A 17,964-nucleotide genomic window follows, 5' to 3' on the forward strand; every position below is an offset into this window, starting at 1 on the left:
CATAAGGCGGTTGGTTATAACGAGACATTGGATATAAAATATCTATCACTGTGTGCCTGTTATGTTGTAGTTCTCAATAAATGATAGTAACCTTCCACCATTCCTCCACTTTCCCTGCCCCCCCATAACAGAATAATTGCTTAGCTTCCACACTAAAGTTCAGTTAGTAAAATGCAGAAAATTTCTATTCACAAAGTCAGACAGAATTTACTTGCTAGATATCTATCCTGGTGCTGGATGTCTTTTCATATTTGATCTGACTAGACACCAAATTCCATCTGGAGTTTATAAAACATCTCTCACTTATAATTTTCAAACAGATTTTTCTGCATGTGTCTGCTGGATGGTTTCAAAGCTCTAAAGAGGAATAAAATGGTGTGAAAGAATTCCAGGGTAGTATGTAGATTTCCCCATTATAACAAATAGTTTTTTTTTTTTTTCAACATCTTTATTGGAATATAATTGCTTTACAATGTTGTGTTAGTTTTTGCTGTATAACAAAGTGAATCAGCTATATGTATACATATATCCCCATATCCCCTCCCTCTTACACCTCCCTCCCACGCTCCCTATCCCACCCCTCTAGGTGATCACAAAGCACTGAGCTGATCTCCCTGTGCTATGCAGCTGTTTCCCACTAGCTATCTATTTTATGTTTGATAGTGTATACATGTCCATGCCACTCTCTCACTTCGTCCCAGCTTACCCTTCCCCCTCCCCGTGTCCTCAAGTCCATTCTCTACGTCTGCATCTTTATTCCTGTCCTGCCCCTAGGTTCTTCAGAACCATTTTTTTTTTTTTTTTAGATTCCATATATATGTGTTAGCACACGATATTTGTTTTTCTCTTTCTGACTTACTTCACTCTGTATGACAGACTCTAGGTCCATCCACTTCACTACAAATAACTCAATTTCATTTCTTTTTATGGCTGAATAGTATTCCATTGTATATATGTGCCACATCTTCTTTATCCATTCCTCTGTCGATGGACACTTAGGTTGCTTCCATGTCCTGGCTATTGTAAATAGAGCTGCAGTGAACATTGTGGTACATGACTCTTTTAGAATTATGGTTTTCCCAGGACATATGCCCAGCAGTGGGATTGCTGGGCATATGATAGTTCTATTTTTAGTTTTTTAAGGAACCTCCATACTGTTCTCTATAGTGGCTGTATCAATTTATGTTCCCACCAACACTGCATAGAGTTCCCTCTATGCCTACATTCCCTTTTCTCCACACGCTCTCCAGCATTTATTGTTTGTAGATTTTTTGATGATGGCCATTGTGACTGGTGTGAGGTGATACCTCATTGTAGTTTTGATTTGCATTTCTCTAATGATTAGTGATGTTGAGAATTCTTTCATGTGTTTGTTGGCAATCTGTATATCTTCTTTGGAGAAATGTCTATTTAGGTCTTCTGCCCATTTTTGGATTGGTTTGTTTGTTTTTTTGATATTGAGCTGTATGAGCTGCTTGTAAATTTTGGAGATTAATCCTTTGTCAGTTGCTTCATTTGCAAATATTTTCTCCCATTCTGAGGGCTATCTTTTCGTCTTGTTTATGTTTTCCTTTGCTGTGCAAAAGCTTTTAAGTTTCATTAGGTACCATTTGTTTATTTTTGTTGTTATATCCATTTCTCTAAGAGGTGTGTCAAAAAGGATCTTGCTGTGATTTCTGTCATAGAGTGTTCTGCCCATGATTTCCTCTAAGAGTTTTAGAGTGTCTGGCGTTACATTTAGGTCTTTAAGCCATTTTGAGTTTATTTTTGTGTATGGTGTTAGGGAATGTTCTAATTTCTTTCTTTTACATGTAGCTGTCCAGTTTCCCCAGCACCACTTATTGAAGAGGCTGTCTTTTCTCCATTGTATATTCTTGCCTCTTTATCAAAAACAAGGTGACCATATGTGCATGGGTTTATCTCTGGGCTTTCTATCCTGTTCCATTGATCTCTATTTCTGTTTTTGTGCCAGTACCATACTGTCTTGATTACTGTAGCTTTGTAGTATAGTCTGAAGTCCAGGAACCTGATTCCTCCAGCTCTGTTTTTCTTTCTCAAGATTGCTTTGGCTATTCGGGGTCTTTTGTGTTTCCATACAAATTGTGAAATTTTTTGTTCTAGTTCTGTGAAAAATGTCATTGGTAATTTGATAGGGATTGCACTGAATCTGTAGATTGCTTTGTGTAGTATAGTCATTTTCACAATGTTGATTCTTCCAATCCAAGAACGTGGTATATCTCTCTATCTGTTTGTATCATCTTTAATTTCTTTCATCAGTGTCTTATAATTTTCTGCATACAGGTCTTTTGTCTCCTTAAGTAGGTTTATTCCTAGGTATTTTACTCGTTTTGTTGCAATGGTAAATGGGAGTGTTTCCTTAATTTCACTTTCAGATTTTTCATCATTAGTGTATAGGAATGCAAGAGATTTCTGTGCATTAATTTTGTATCCTGCTACTTTACCAAATTCATTGATTAGCTCTAGTAGTTTTCTGGTAACACCTTTAGGATTCTTTATGTATAGCATCATGTCATCTGCAAACAGTGACAGCTTTACTTCTTCTTTTCGGATTTGGATTCCTTTTATTTCTTTTTCTTCTCTGATTGCTGTGGCTAAAACTTCCAAAACCATGTTGAATAATAGTGGTGAGAGTGGACAACCTTGTCTTGTTCCTGATCTTAGAGGAAATGGTTTCAGTTTTTCACCATTAAGAATGATGTTGGCTGTGGGTCTGTCATATATGGCCTTTATTATGTTGAGGTAAGTTCCCTGTATGCCTACATTCTGGAAGGTTTTATCATAAATGGGTGTTGAATTTTGTCAAAAGTTTTTTCTGCATCTATTGAGATGGTCATATGGTTTTTCTCCTTCAGTTTGTTAATATGGTTTATCACATTGATTGATTTGCATATACTGAAGAATCCTTGCATTCCTGGGATAAACCCCACTTGATCATGGTGTATGATCCTTTTAATGTGCTGTTGGATTCTGTTTGCTAGTATTTTGCTGAGGATTTTTGCATCTATGTTCATCAGTGATATTGGTCTGTAGTTTTCTTTTTTTGTGACATCTTTGTCTGGTTTTGGTATCAGGGTCATGGTGCCCTCATAGCATGAGTTTGGGAGTGTTCCTCCCTCTGCTATATTTTGGAAGAGTTTGAGAAGGAAAAGTGTTAGCTCTTCTCTAAATGTTTGATAGAATTCCCCTGTGCAGCCATCTGGTCCTGGGCTTTTGTTTGCTGGAAGATTTTTAATCACAGCCTCAATTTCAATGCTTGTGATTGGTCTGTTTATATTTTCTATTTCCTCCTGGTTCAATCTCGGCAGGTTGTGCATTTCTAAGAATTTGTCCATTTCTTCCAGGTTGTCCATTTTATTGGCATAGAGTTGCTTGTAGTAATCTCTCATGATCCTTTTTATCTCTGCAGTGTCTGTTGTTACTTCTCCTTTTTCATTTCCAATTCTATTGATTTGAGTCCTCTCCCTTTTTTTTTTCTTGATGAGTCTGACTAATTTTTATCAATTTTGTTTATCTTCTCAAGGAACCAGCTTTTAGTTTTATTGATCTTTGCTGTTGTTTCCTTCATTTCTTTTTCATTTATTTCTGATCTGATCTTTATAATTTCTTTCCTTCTAACTTTGGGTTTTTTTTTTTTTTGTTCTTCTTTCTCTAACTCTAATTGCTTTAGGTGTAAGGTTAGGATGTTTATTTGAGATGTTTCTTGTTTCTTGAGGTAGGATTGTATTGCTCTATACTTCCTTCTTATAACTGCTTTTGCTGCATCCCATAGGTTTTGGGTCGTCATGTTTTCATTGTCATTTGTTCCTAGTTATTTTTTGATTTCCTCTTTGATTTCTTCAATGATCTCTTGGTTATTTAGTAGTGTATTGTTTAGCCTCCATGTGTTTGTATCTTTACAGTTTTTTTTCCTATAATTGATATCTAATCTCATAGTGTTGTGGTTGGAAAAGATACTTGATACGATTTCAATTTTCTTAAATTTACCAAGGTTTGATTTGTGACCCAAGATATGATGTAACCTGGAGAATATTCCATGAGCACTTGAGAAGAAAATGTATTCTGTTGTTTTTGGATGGAATTTCCTATAAATATCAATTAAGTCCATCTGGTCTAATGTGTCATTTAAAGCTTGTGTTTCCTTATTTATTTTCATTTTGGATGATCTGTCCATTGGTGAAAGTGGGGTGTTAAAATCCCCTACTATTATTGTGTTATTGTCCATTTCCCCTTTTACTGCTGTTATTGCCTTATATATTGAGGTGGTCCTATGTTGGGTGCATAAATATTTACAATTGTTATATCTTCTTCTTGGATTGATCCCTTGATCTTTATGTAGTGTCCTTCTTTGTCTCTTGTAATAGTCTTTGTTTTAAAGTCTATTCTGTCTGATATGAGAACTGCTACTCCAGCTTTCTTTTGATTTCCGTTTGCATGGAATATCTTTTTCCATCCCCTCACTTTCAATTTGTATGTGCCCCTAGGTCTGAAGTGGGTCTCTTGTAGACAGCATATATATGGGTCTTGTTTTTGTATCCATTCAGCCAGTCTATGTCTTTTGGGTGGAGCATTTAACCCATTTACATTTAAGGTAGTTATCAATATGTATGTTCCTATTACCATTTTCTTAATTGTTTTGGGTTTGTTTTCGTAGGTCTTTTCCTTCTCTTGTGTTTCCTGCCTAGAGAAGTTCCTTTAGCATTTATTGTAAAGCTGGTTTGGTGATGCTGAATTATCTTAACTTTTGCTTGTCTGTAAAGTTTTTAATTTCTCCATCGAATCTGAGTGAGATCCTTGCTGGTCAGAGTAATCTTGGTTTTAGGTTTTCCCCTCTCAGCACTTTAAATATGTCCTGCCACTCCCTCCTGGCTTGCAGAGTTTCTGCTGAAAGATCAGCTGTTAAGCTTATGGGGATTCCCTTATATGTTATTTGTTGCTTTTCCCTTGCTGCTTTTAATATTTTTTCTTTGTATTTAATTTTTGATAGTTTGATTCATATGTGTCTTGGTGTGTTTCTCCTTGGATTTATCCTATATGGGACTCTCTGTGATTCCTGGACTTGATTGACTATTTCCTTTCCCATGTTAGGGAAGTTTTCAAGTATGATCTCTTCAAATATTTTCTCAGACCCTTACTTTTCTCTTCTTCTTCTGGGACCCCTATAATTCGAATGTTGGTGTGTTTAATGTTGTCCCAGAGGTCTCTGAGACTGTCCTCAATTCTTTTCATTCTTTTCTCTTTATTCTGCTCTGTGGCAGTTATTTCCACTAAGTTATCTTCCAGGCCACTTATCTGTTTTTGCCTTAGTTATTCTGCTATTGATTCCTTCTAGAGAATTTTAAATTTCATTTATTGTGTTGTTCATCATTGTTTGTTTGCTCTTTAGTTCTTCTAGGTCCTTGTTAAATGTTTCTTGTATTTTCTCCATTCTATTTACAAGATTTTGGATCATCTTTACTAGGCATGCGGGCTTCAGTAGTTGTGGCTTGTGGGCTCTAGAGCGCAGGCTCAGTAGTTGTGGTGCACCGGCTTAGTTGCTCTGCGGCATGTGGGATCTTCCTGGGCCAGGGCTCGAACCTGGGTCCCCTGCATTAGCAGGCGGATTCTTAACCACTGCACCACCAGGGAAGTCTGGGAAGACAGACTCTTGAATAGCAATGCTAACAATGAATCTTAACATTTGCTTTACATTATATTTACCTGGGAGATTTTAAAAACCACTGAGAACCATACCTCTTCCCTGCCCACTACCTATTAAACCAGAATCTTAGGGGGCGGGGTCTGGGCTTGCATGTTTTAGGAGCTTCCCAGGTGATTTAAATGTGCATTGAAGATTGAGAGCCCTTGCATTAAACCAACAGGAAGACATAGCAATGACTTTAATTATTATTAACTACCATGTGAGAACTATAATAGTTTCCCATCATTACCATGAGAAATTACAAGAACAGGGTGGCTTGAAACAGAAAAAATTCACTTACAGTTCTGGAGGCCAGACTTCTGAAATGAAGGTGTAAGGAGGGCTGCACTCCCTCTGGAGGCTCTAGGGTAAAATCCTTCTTGGCTTCTTCTAGCTTCTGGTGGCCTAAGGAATTCCTTGGTGTCCTTGACTTGCGGCCACATCACTCCAATCTCTTCCTCCCTCTTCACAACTGTTTATCAGTGTCCTATTTCTCTTATAAGGGCACTTGTCATTGCATTTAGTGGCCACCTAGATAATCCAGGATGATCTCTTCATCTCAAGATTCTTGGCAAAAATCTGTAAAGACCTTTTTTCCAAATAAAGTAACATTCACAGATTACAGGAATTAGGGCATGGACATGTCTCTTGAGGGGCCACCTTTCAACCCACTGCAAGAACCTACTGTGTATTAAGCACCAAAATCGCTTTCGTGTGTTTATTATTTTTTAATTCTAATACTAGATCCATGAGGTAACAATATCCACATTTTACAGATGTCAAAATACAGATTACTTTGTCCTTTTGATAGAAGGCAACTACTTTGATATTGCTCTTGGGTCCAATTTTTGGCTTTAAAAATTATATCTGTGATTAAAAAATCAATAGTGTTATTCACGGAAATGTAGTATAACATGCTGAGAAAAGACCAGCCTAAAAAATGATTTTTTCTGGCATAGTCATACAACCATTCAAAGTGGGAAGTCTGGATGCATTTGTGGGGGTCATTGGCAAGGTTGGAGACCTAATTAACCTAATTAATGCAATTAATTTACCTTTACTTGTTGACATATTCTAGGTATTCCTCTTTTGATTAAGCATATGAAATATGTTTCTTTTCAGCTCATGACTATTTTTACTTCTGAAAAAGCAAGTTAAAAGATCACTGCTTAGTGTTTCTCTTACAGCTTGAGAGAATGATTGTTCCTGTAGTTTCACAGTGCCTAGTCCCTTCAATATTTAAGACAGGTTGAAAAACAACTGTTTTCATGGCTTAATTAGTCTTCTTATGATTTCTTACCAGCAACAAAAACTATTTCACATTATATGCCCCCAAATGTGTGGAAACTTGTTGATGTGGTATATTCTCATTTTACTTTCTAAATTTTAATTTCTAATGATGCTAGTTGATATTTCAGAAGGAACAAGAATTTTCGAATCAGATAGGTCTTATGTATGGTTTAATTCCCGTCCAGGCACCTTCTCAAGAGGGGAAAATAGTACCTACATTGTAGGAATGCCATGAGAAGCAAGTGGGACAATATGCTTTCAAGAAACTCCACTGGTTATTAATTTTAAAAAAGTAATTCCTAAGCTTTCAGAATAATGGTGAAGATCTATGAAACTTTAACCCAAGCAACTATCCATAGGTAAAACACCTAGAAAAAATGATATTTTATTATGCTCACAAATTCAATTCCTTAGAAAATCTTTCTCTCTTAGAAAATTGTGTGTATTTATCTGTACACAATAGATGATATGGGTTTATTATTTCGGAGAAAAATCAGAATGGATGGAAACTAATTAAGAAAGAGTCAGGTCTTTAACATCATAAACACCCGCACATACCTAATAGCATACAAAAGAATGAAAATAAAAGCTCAGTACCTAATTAAATCTCAAACTATCTAATTATGCTTTAACAGAGCATAATTAAAACATACATACACTTAGTAGGCTACTTTCTTAAAGTGAAATGTGTTTCAAATAGGAAGTAAATAAAGACTTGTTGGGCTGTTTTACAAAAGAGAATACACCAAGTCTAAAACTTTTTAGTAATTAAAGTGCATTCAATTGGATTTTAAGAGTACATATCAAAAGATATATAAGATATGTCCTTTTTTAATTTAAAAAGACCATGTGAAGCTAGAACTTCCCTCTGGATCCGTTTATGAGGTGTTTTGAATGGATGGACACTTTGGCTCTATGTTCTACGGTGAATCCTCCACTAATTTAATGATAATGCCACCCAGCGACGAGAGGCCTCTTTCTCTCTGAAGTTGGGTCTTGTATATGCCTTCAGTGACAATTTACCTAGGTGCCCCATAATGTCCTAGGAGAGGACTGGTCTTAATAAGAATGTGAAATACATATTAAGTTCTTGTTTTGTCATCTTCCTTTTCTGAGCCCTTTCTTCGAGTACACTTTTCTTTTCCTCAGGTGCTTCATGCTCTACTGCCATCCTAGCCCTTCTATTCACTATGAGAAATGGTTTACTAAGCCAGAGGCTTTTAACTGAGTTCCTCTGAATGCTTCAGGGATCCCTTCAAGGGACAAGGGGGTTGCTGATAAGGATGGGCTTCTAGTTCATCAACCTGCTTCAGTCAGAACAGCTCAGCTGTTGTCTGCTTTACTTCCTGTGCCTCCTTGCCAGATTTGTTTGAAAAAGGTTATAGCTGTTAAAGAGAAAGTTTGTAAGGTATATTAATAAGACTTTGACTTCCACTGTAAAAATTTTTTGACACAGAAAAGCTGAAAGAATAATACAGTCAACCTCCACATGCCCTCCTTTGAGATTCAAGAGTTAACCTTTTAGCCTCTTTGCAGAATCATTTCAGAGCAAGTCACCCACCTAAACAGTTAAGCCTATGTCTTGTAAAGATAAGGACATTCTCTCACACAGGCAAAATACTATTATCGCACCTAGAAAATTCACAACAATTCTCATGTATTATCCAAAGCTAGATATTTAAAACCCTTCCAGCTATTCACAAATGGCTATTATAACTGACTTTTTTGAACCTGGAACCTATCAAATTTCATGTTAAATTTTGGGTTATGCCACTTTAGTGTAATACCACCCCCTCTCAATTTTATTTTTCGTGACATTGAATTATTGAAGAGACTAGATCAATTGCCTAGTAGAATGTTTACATTTTGGGTTTGTCTCTCTGCTTCCTATGATGTCATTTGTTTCTCTACCCCCTGTATTTCCTATAACAGTAGATTATGTCTAAAGGCTTAGTTAGATTCCATTGATCATTTTTGGCAAAGAGTTCTTCAGAAGTATACTGTAGCACATCAAGAGCTATAAAATGTCACTATTAGCGATGCTAGGTCTGATTATGTGGTTGAGGTGGTAATCACAAGATCTTTCTATTATAAAAGTAAATTTTCCATTTTGCAATTAGCAGATAATCTGAAGGGAGAAACTTCAGTACAATGTGAATATCCTGTTCCCCGTCAACCTTCCATCTAAATGGTTTTAGTATCCATTGATGATCCTTGACTGAACTATTTCTTTTAATTACATTTTAAGACTATCATTCCTTCTACATTTATTATGCATCATTCTTCTGTAAAAAAGAGGTTTCATTCATCAACTAGCAGTGAACTGTAGTTCATTTTTAAAAAGCAGGGTAAATGCTTAATTTTTTCCCTCCAATCGCCAATTTTCAGAGTAAGGAGTTAGGATAATAGTTACCTCCAATGGAAGCAAGTGAGTTTCTTTCTATCCCCCCTCCCTCCCTGCCTGCCTTCTTTCCTGTTGTCTCTTATTTTCTTTTTGAGTATCATTTGTTCTTATGGATTTTTATTTATTCAACGTATTACAATCAATTACAGTTACAAATTTTGATGCTCAAGTTATCCTAAATGTGGGCAATGGGAGCACATTTACACTGGCTCTTAGGTCCATTTGCTACATTCCTTTTAGTCTTTGGCTACTTCTTTGCTTTCTGACACTAGGTCGTCCATGTTCTACTTGCACTTTCCCTGGCCCAGACTTGGAATCAGTCATTTCTCCAAGGAGAACTGATCCGCCCCCAGTTTTTAGCAACTATATGTTGATGGTGTTATACAGTTGTATTCTTATGTATCTGGAGCAGGACAGTCTTCATGGGCGTGGGCAGCGCAGTACATCAGGCCCCCTATCTTAAAATTCTTAATAATTCTATCTTTGAATTTATGTTTTGTAAGAATTCCGATGTGACAACTGAATATACCCTGAGGTTTGGAGCCTTGGTTCATGCTGAGTCTAACTTTCTGCTGCCTCTCTTAAATGAGATCTTAACTGCCCACTCCAGGGACCCTGTTGTCCTGGCCACAGAGCCTCCCTCTCAGTGCCCTTTTCTGAGACCCGTGGTGTCCTCTGCTCACAGCAGGAGCCTCGGTGTGGACACGTGGGGGGTCAGGGCGTGGTGTGCTTGCCTGCAGCCTCTTGGGACAGGGCACGGTGAGTCTTCCTCCTGCCCTGGCTGGAAGCACCATAATGCATTTGTTAGGCTGCCAGCTCGAAGCTCCATGTTTGCGGGGATAAGCCTCTCATTCACCCCTAGTCCAGACACTAAGCATGTTCTGGTGTAAAGGGTGAAATATCCTTAGGGGTTTCTTGTCTGCCTGGGTTGGGGTAGCAGTCTCTTGAGAAGGGGAACAGCCTGACTTCCTCATACTCCGTCCCAACATGGTGCATAATGTGTCAGTTCAGGGGCTTTAAGCCGTCGAACCTGGCAGTGGTCAGGCTCAAGAGAGAACATGCCTGCTTCATGTTGCAGGGGGACCCCCTAGGGCCCTCTGCGCTCACCCCATGACTATGCCTTTGACCAGGAGCTCTCTTTCAACAGGCTCTGTGCTTAGGATATACAATCTTTCTCCTTCCAACCTTTCAGAGTCTGGCTTGTGTTTTTCCTTTTTGGCCAGTTTGACACCCTCTGGGAATGAGCCGTGGAATTTAAATTGTGTAACTCTGGTGATTCCACATCTGAGTTAAATGTTCTGATATTTGTACTTCAAACTGGCATTGAACAATACAAAGATGAACAGTAAACTTTGTGCCAATAATGAAAACTTTAAGAGTTCTTATGGTACCTTTTGAGGAACAGAATTTTTTTCAGTAACTAGACTGGGCAACAGCAGTGGATGAAAATTTCATTTTTATTTGCTAGTCATTTCAGAAATTTGTACATATGAATACAGATTGCTTTTTATTATTTAATCTACAGAGACAATTCTAATGTCATTTTAATGGACGATGGTTATCTAATCTGTTAATATGAATTTTCCTAACTTAGATTATATAATAAATTGCATAGGCAGGTAAGGCTGAATTTATTTTAATTAAAATAAAGGTTTATGCAAGATAAATAATTTCTTTATCTAATATCAATCCCATTCTTGATAAATAAATCTGGTCCACTCACACAGTTATCTATAGGAGCAGTGAAAGCCTTGTGTGGGTATTAATTTTCTCCAAAATTGATATAGACCATGGCTGGTTTTACTCTTTCTGAACCATGGTTTCCTATTCTTAACTTACTTGTTTTTTTGAAGCCTATTTAGTTCTGTATTTTGTATGCCAAATTTTAAGATCTTTCGGCTTTGATGATTCATCTGACAAACTTTTTGGCTCAGCCTTGGCACTTTCTCTGAGGCCCCATTCAGTTATATATTTATTTTTTTATCTGCAAGCATTCATTCTAAGGTGAGACATAGGTCCATTCCTCACTCCAGCGTTGCCTGATTGAATGAACTCTCCTCTCCTGACTCACTCACATCTGCACATAGCATGGAAGCCAAAACATTGTATGCAGTAAGTATTTTTGTAGCAACTTAAATGGAAAAAAATAAATTTGTTAATTATGAAAAATTTAAAAAATACTTGGACAAGTCTTGGAAGATAGTCAGAAACAATATTTTTTTCCTTCCTATCCCTGACAGTTCTGATGTGGTTTACATCAATAAAATTTTGTTTTTTTAAAAAATGTTAGGCCCAAACTCTATTTACTGAATCAGAGTGACCATTTTCCTGTTAGGATTAATTGTACCACATAATGTAAATAATGTTTTTACCTCAGTCCACTCCTTGATAGATAAAGAATAATATAAATATGCATCTTTCAGTAGAACTATCCACAAATATGATAGACTATAAGAAAAGACCATATTTTTTAAATGGGGAGAAAAGTAGCTTCAGCAATTCAATGGTGGTAAAAATGAACAAGTCATATTTCCATCTTGAAAGTGTTTAATAATGCCATCATTTCTTTTAGCCCCTTAATATTGGAAGTGTGGTATGTAGACAAGCAGGATTGGCACCACCTAGGAGATTGTTAGAAATGCAAGTTTCACCCCCCAGGCCTACTGAGTCAGAATCTGCATTTTTACAAGTTGCCAGGTATTCCTATGCACATCAAAGTCAGCAAAGCACTCATCTGGGCAGTCTGGTGGATTAATTTCTTTTCCAGAGTTATAGACTGACTAGCGACTGGGAGTGATTATGTGGTAATACAAACTCCAAATGATGTGGAAGCCTTGCAGGGGCAGATTTTCTTAGAGAGAATCACATGCTTCTTAAATAAACCATTTGTATCCATAGAATATTAGTAATAGAGTTTGAGAACCATAAGTACTTGAGCTTAAATTCCTTTAAAATCCAGACCTTACTCAGAGACTAGGGAGAGAGAGAGTTCATTGCATGAAATATTTGCGGCCAGTAGAAAAGTTGGGATGTGCCTGAAAAGTTTCCATCGCTGAATGGTGTTTTTAATTTTTTTTTTTTTGTTTTTTTTTTTGCTGCGTTGGGTCTTTGTTGCTGTGTGCGGACTTTTTCTATTTGCGGCGAGCCGGGGCTACTCTTCGTTGAGGTGTGTAGGCTTCTCATTGCAGTGGCTTCTCTTGTTGCAGAGCACGGGATCTAGGTGCACGGACTCAGTAGTTGTGGCACACGGGCTTAGTTGCTCTGTGTCATGTGGGATCTTCCCTGACCAGGGCTCGGACCCGTCCCCTGAATTGGCAGGCGGATTCTTAACCACTACGTCACCAGGGAAGCTCATGAATGGTGTTTTGATGATGAGAGTGAAGATGTTTTTGCCAGTAAATCAACTAACATATATTACAGCTTATTACACATTACATATATGGATGGTTCTAGAAGGAAGGACACTTACGAAGGATTTTTATGGTGAAATTGTGGATGAGGGGAGAAGAACATTAAACATAAAAATAATGATGTTTTAATTTCGAAAGATATTCAGATAACATCTAGTTTAAACCTCTCATTTTAAAGGTACATCATATAACCACCCAGACAGGTTATATGATGTACCAAGTAAAAGAGCTAGAACTAGACTCCTAGACTGCTCTCCCAATCCTCCTGTTTCTAGTTTACTTCTTATGTCAGTATAAGACAGTATTTAAGAAAAGTCAGTTGAATGATGCAGATTGTCAAGTAGTATTACAGTGGTTCATAGGATGCAACAATCATTATAGGTTGGAGAAGTTATGAAGGGCTTTACTGGAAGCCAAGGGCTTGAGCTGGATCAGTTGCACCCCTCCCTCTTCCCATGTACTCCTGCTAGCACTTATTCTGGGCAACTTCCATAATCTTTGGCTTCTGGCATATAGTTTACATATTTATTAAATTTATGCTTTAATGTCTGTCTCCCCCTGATCTCACAAGAATATAAACTCCACAAGAGAAGGAATTTTTGTCTGTCATTTCAATGATGTATCCCCAGTGCCTAAAACTGTGCCCAATACATAGCGAGGGTTTAATGAACATTTATTGAATGAATAAACCAATGAATGAGCAAGTGAGGAAAATAGTTTCCTAGATTTAAAAATTTATTTATGTTGGAAAGTAATGAGAGACAAGAGAGGATGAAGAGATAGAAGCTGGAATTAGGAGAGCCTTAAATGCTAATGGAAAGAATTAGAAGCTTGTCCTATAAGCAGTGCGTGTCATGAAGACAAAATTTTGTCATTGGCTCCATGAACACACATGGGTTCACATTTATCAAATTATTATCTGCTTACTTTATTATAATAAATACTTTCCTCTGAGGTTCCAGGTGATATGGATATTTGTTTTAATCATAAGATATATTGGAAATACTATTTTGCTATACTGGATTGTTGGAATAGTAGAAAAATCTCTGGGAAAGAAGTTTTGTTTTGATTTTGTAGATGTATATGCACCCATTTATAAATGGGCATTATGCATTTTGAATTAACAAATACTTAAAGCCAAAACACTGAGTCCTGTTGTTATCTAGAATATATTCTGCTATCAGCAAATGTTGTTTTCATGTCCCAGTGGGCCTCAGTCAATTCTAATTTGGCAATTAGAAATTGCCAAAATGTTTCAATAAGACTTTACCACATAGCAATTCATATTTTTAATTTTTTTCTCAGTAAAGATTGTTTTATATTGTATTTGGATGCAGAAGACCATCAGTTTTACTGAGTGATAAAAGCAGTCAACAAGGGCTTCCCTGGTGGCGCAGTGGTTGAGAATCTGCCTGCCAATGCAGGAGACAAGGGTTCAAGCCCTGGTCTGGGAAGATCCCACATGCCGCGGAGCAACTAGGCCCGTGAGCCACAGCTACTGAGTCTGCGCGTCTGGAGCCTGTGCTCTGCAACAAGAGAGGTCGCGATAGTGAGAGGCCCACGCACCGCGATGAAGAGTGGTCCCCGCTTGCCACAACTGGAGAAAGCCCTCGCACAGAAACGAAGACCCAACGCAGCCAAAAATAAATAAATAAATAAAGGAGTTCCTTTAAAAAAAAAAAAAAAGCAGTCAACAAGCAAATGCAAATACACGGGAACATTTGGAGAATTATAATTATTTGTCTTTAAACCTACAATCTCTTTTTTCCCCCATCTGGGAAACTGTTAATAGCCCTCTTTTTTTTTTTTTTTTTTAATATCCCTCTTTTAATTTAACCATATCTAGAAATAGTAAGTTACAAAAGATTTTTGGCTGATCTTACATAGAACCCAGATGCCAGAGTTGTACACATTTTAAAATAACCAATTCTGAGATTTTTCTGAGACTTCTAAAGCAATTATAACTAGCATGAAGAAGGAAGAAAGACCCATTTAAAAGACCAGTGGATGAGTCATAGTTCAAGTTCAAGATGGCAGACTGAGCACACATGCTTTCTTCCTCTAAGGTCCTGTTTTGTACAGTCTCACGAAAAGCAAAACCAACATAATATGAATGGTGTCTCCTTGACTTAGCCAAGATGTTGGTCTTATTCAGGTCCCTCCGAAGATCCAGGTCCCTCCTAAAATCCTCCGGTCCTGTTGAAATTGTGTGTATGTGCACGTGGGTGTGTGTGTTCTCTAACAGTGTTGAAAAGCAAGAAAGTAGTCCATATCCATTTGGAAATCCGTATTTCATATTTCAGATATTTTGCATAATTTTTGATTTATGGAAAGCAGGTAGGGTCAGATTGACAAAGGAAATTATAACCTGAAAAGACATAGACATGGAGAGAAGTAACCAGCTGCCAAGGTGAAAACTGTTTTCACCAGAGGGATCCTGAAGAAACACTCAACTCAGGATCAAGTATAAGTCAAAAAGGTGCTCGGGGCAATACCAGGGTAATTGATTGAATGATTAATTGCAGAGGAGAGCCATCTTTATACACAGCAGCTAGTGGCTAGGGTTTCCTCCAGGTAAAAATCCTGAGAACTTCTCTTGGAATAATGGGCAGGACAGAGGACTCCTAATATGTTAGGGCCGAAGAATAAAACAGTGAAGTCTAATAATAGATCCAGTCCTACATAATTGTGTTTGTTTATTTTATACAATATGACATCAGAATCATCTTTGAAGTTTAGTTTTCAACTCCGTAACTTTAGGAATAAAGTTCAGTCTACTAGTTTCGTTTCTCAACATTGATTGTATGTAGGAAATTGTGCAAGATTATCCTTGCTATGTATTTCCCAAAGATCCAGTTGTGCTTGAAATAAGTAACTTGAAAAATACATTTGGGCAACTTCTTTTGGATACCCTGGAGTAGTAAACATATTAATACAGGTAGCCAAATAATAATGTTATGAAGACAGTCTTAGTTTTAATCCCATTAAGCTGCATGACTTGAGGTGGTTTTCTTTCTTACACTGCATTACATGAAGCAAATAAGCATATTTTATATCAACAGACTTCATGATCTACCAGTAAGATATAACAGACACAAACTTTTATTCATCAGGCAACATATAATTGAAATATAATACATTGTTAAATGTACTATGAAAAGGAGACCCAGACAGGTCTAATATACATATGGTTATAAAGCATCTGAATAAGAATTATTAAACTTGTTTAAATAAATATATATAGATGATATACATTCTTTTAAACACCTATGGAGCAGGTACAGAAGTTGAACGTATGTTAAGTCTCAGAAAATCCTCAATATATTTCAAAAATTAGAAATTGCGGGCTTCCCTGGTGGCACAGTGGTTGGGAGTCTGCCTGCCGGTGCAGGGGACACGGGTTCGAGCCCTGGTCTGGGAGGGTCCCACATGCCGCGGAGCGGCTGGGCCCGTGAGCCACAACTACTGAGCCTGCGCGTCTGGAGCCTGTGCTCCGCAACAAGAGAGGCCGCGATAGTGAGAGGCCCGCGCACCGCGATGAGGAGTGGCCCCCGCTTGCCGCAACTAGACGAAGCCCTCGCACAGAAACGAAGACCCAACACAGCCTAAATAAATAAATAAATAAATAATAATTAAAGGTGCTAATAATTTAAAAAAAAAAAAAAAAAAAAGCACACGCACCATTCCCAAATGGCTGGAAACCAGTTACTACTGTGAACTCAAACTCCTTTAACTGACAGTTATGTTTGAATTATGAAATCTCAGTGGTGTATGACTTCCACTATGCAATTTAAAAAAAAAAAAAAAAAATTAGAAATTGTTTAGGTCAAATTGTTTGATCACAAAATAAACTAAACTAAAACTAAAAAGGGCAACCAAAGAAGAATTAGAAAGTTAAATTGATAAAAGAAAACAACAACAACAATTCTTCTTACTACTCCCAGTTAAAAGAAGAAACCCAATTGAATTGACAGACTTTTTAGGAATAAGTTATAGCAGAGAACAAACTACAGGAAATGCAGCCAAAAATGGTACTAAAAGGAAAACTTACTTTAGAATACTATATTAAAATGATAAAGGATGAAATTAACAATATTGATTAATATAAGCCCAAACCTAATAAAGAAAAGAGCCCTTATACACAAAAACAAATAAAACTATTACTGTGAAAAGACCCATCCACCTTTCTCCACATAATAAAAAAAAATTTACAAACTTCTGGCAATTCCAGAAATGAAGAGAGAGAGCCTCCCCACTCTCTATTTCCTCTCTCCATTCAAATATACACACCAGGGAAGAAACCACTTGACCTGATGTCTATCAGCATAGGTTAGTTTTGCTTATTCTAGAATTTTATATAAATGGAATAATACAGCACATACTTTCTTGTGTCTAGATTTTCACTCAGCATAATGCTTTGGGATTCATCTGTTGTGTATATCAATCATTTGTTCTTTTCTATTGCTGGGTGGTGTTTCCCTGCATAAATATACCAAAGTTTGTTTACTCATGAATTAGATGATGGCTCTGATTAATAAAGCTACTATGAACATTTTTGTACATGGCCTTTGGTTGGTATATATTTCTTTCTTTTTGAATAAATACCTGGAAGGGGGATCACAGAATCAGAGAGTAGATTTATGTTTAACTTTTTAAGAAACTGCAAAACAGTTTCCCAAAGAAGTTGTACTATTTTACGTTCCTACCAGCAACGTTTGTGAATTCCAGTTGCTTCACATCCTCTCCAACATTTGTTTTCACTTTAGCCATTCTTAGGGTGTAATGGCAGCTCACTGTAGTTTTAATTTGCATTTTCTGATGACTGATGATTTTTAAGCCCTTTTTCATGTGCTTGTTTGTCCTTTGTAAACCTTTTTTGTGAAGTGCCTAAAAAGGTTTTGCATTTGTAACGATGGCAGATTTGGAAGAGAGAGCAGAATGTAAATTAATTTTTGAAAGCTCACCTTAATTAAAGAGCTCTCATTAATACTAACCTTACTGTCTGTCAGGCGGTTAGGTACTTTGTCCACATTCCTTCTTTTAAATTCCCTAAGAAGTAAATATTATCATCTTCATGACTAAGTAAACTGATTATAGTTACATACCTAGAGACTTTAAAACAAAAACATATTAAGACAAGCTTAACTTAAAAAAACTGTGTC

The sequence above is a fragment of the Balaenoptera physalus genome, assembly GCF_965194825.1.
Source record: "Balaenoptera physalus genome assembly, chromosome: 15".
NCBI lineage: Eukaryota > Metazoa > Chordata > Mammalia > Artiodactyla > Balaenopteridae > Balaenoptera > Balaenoptera physalus.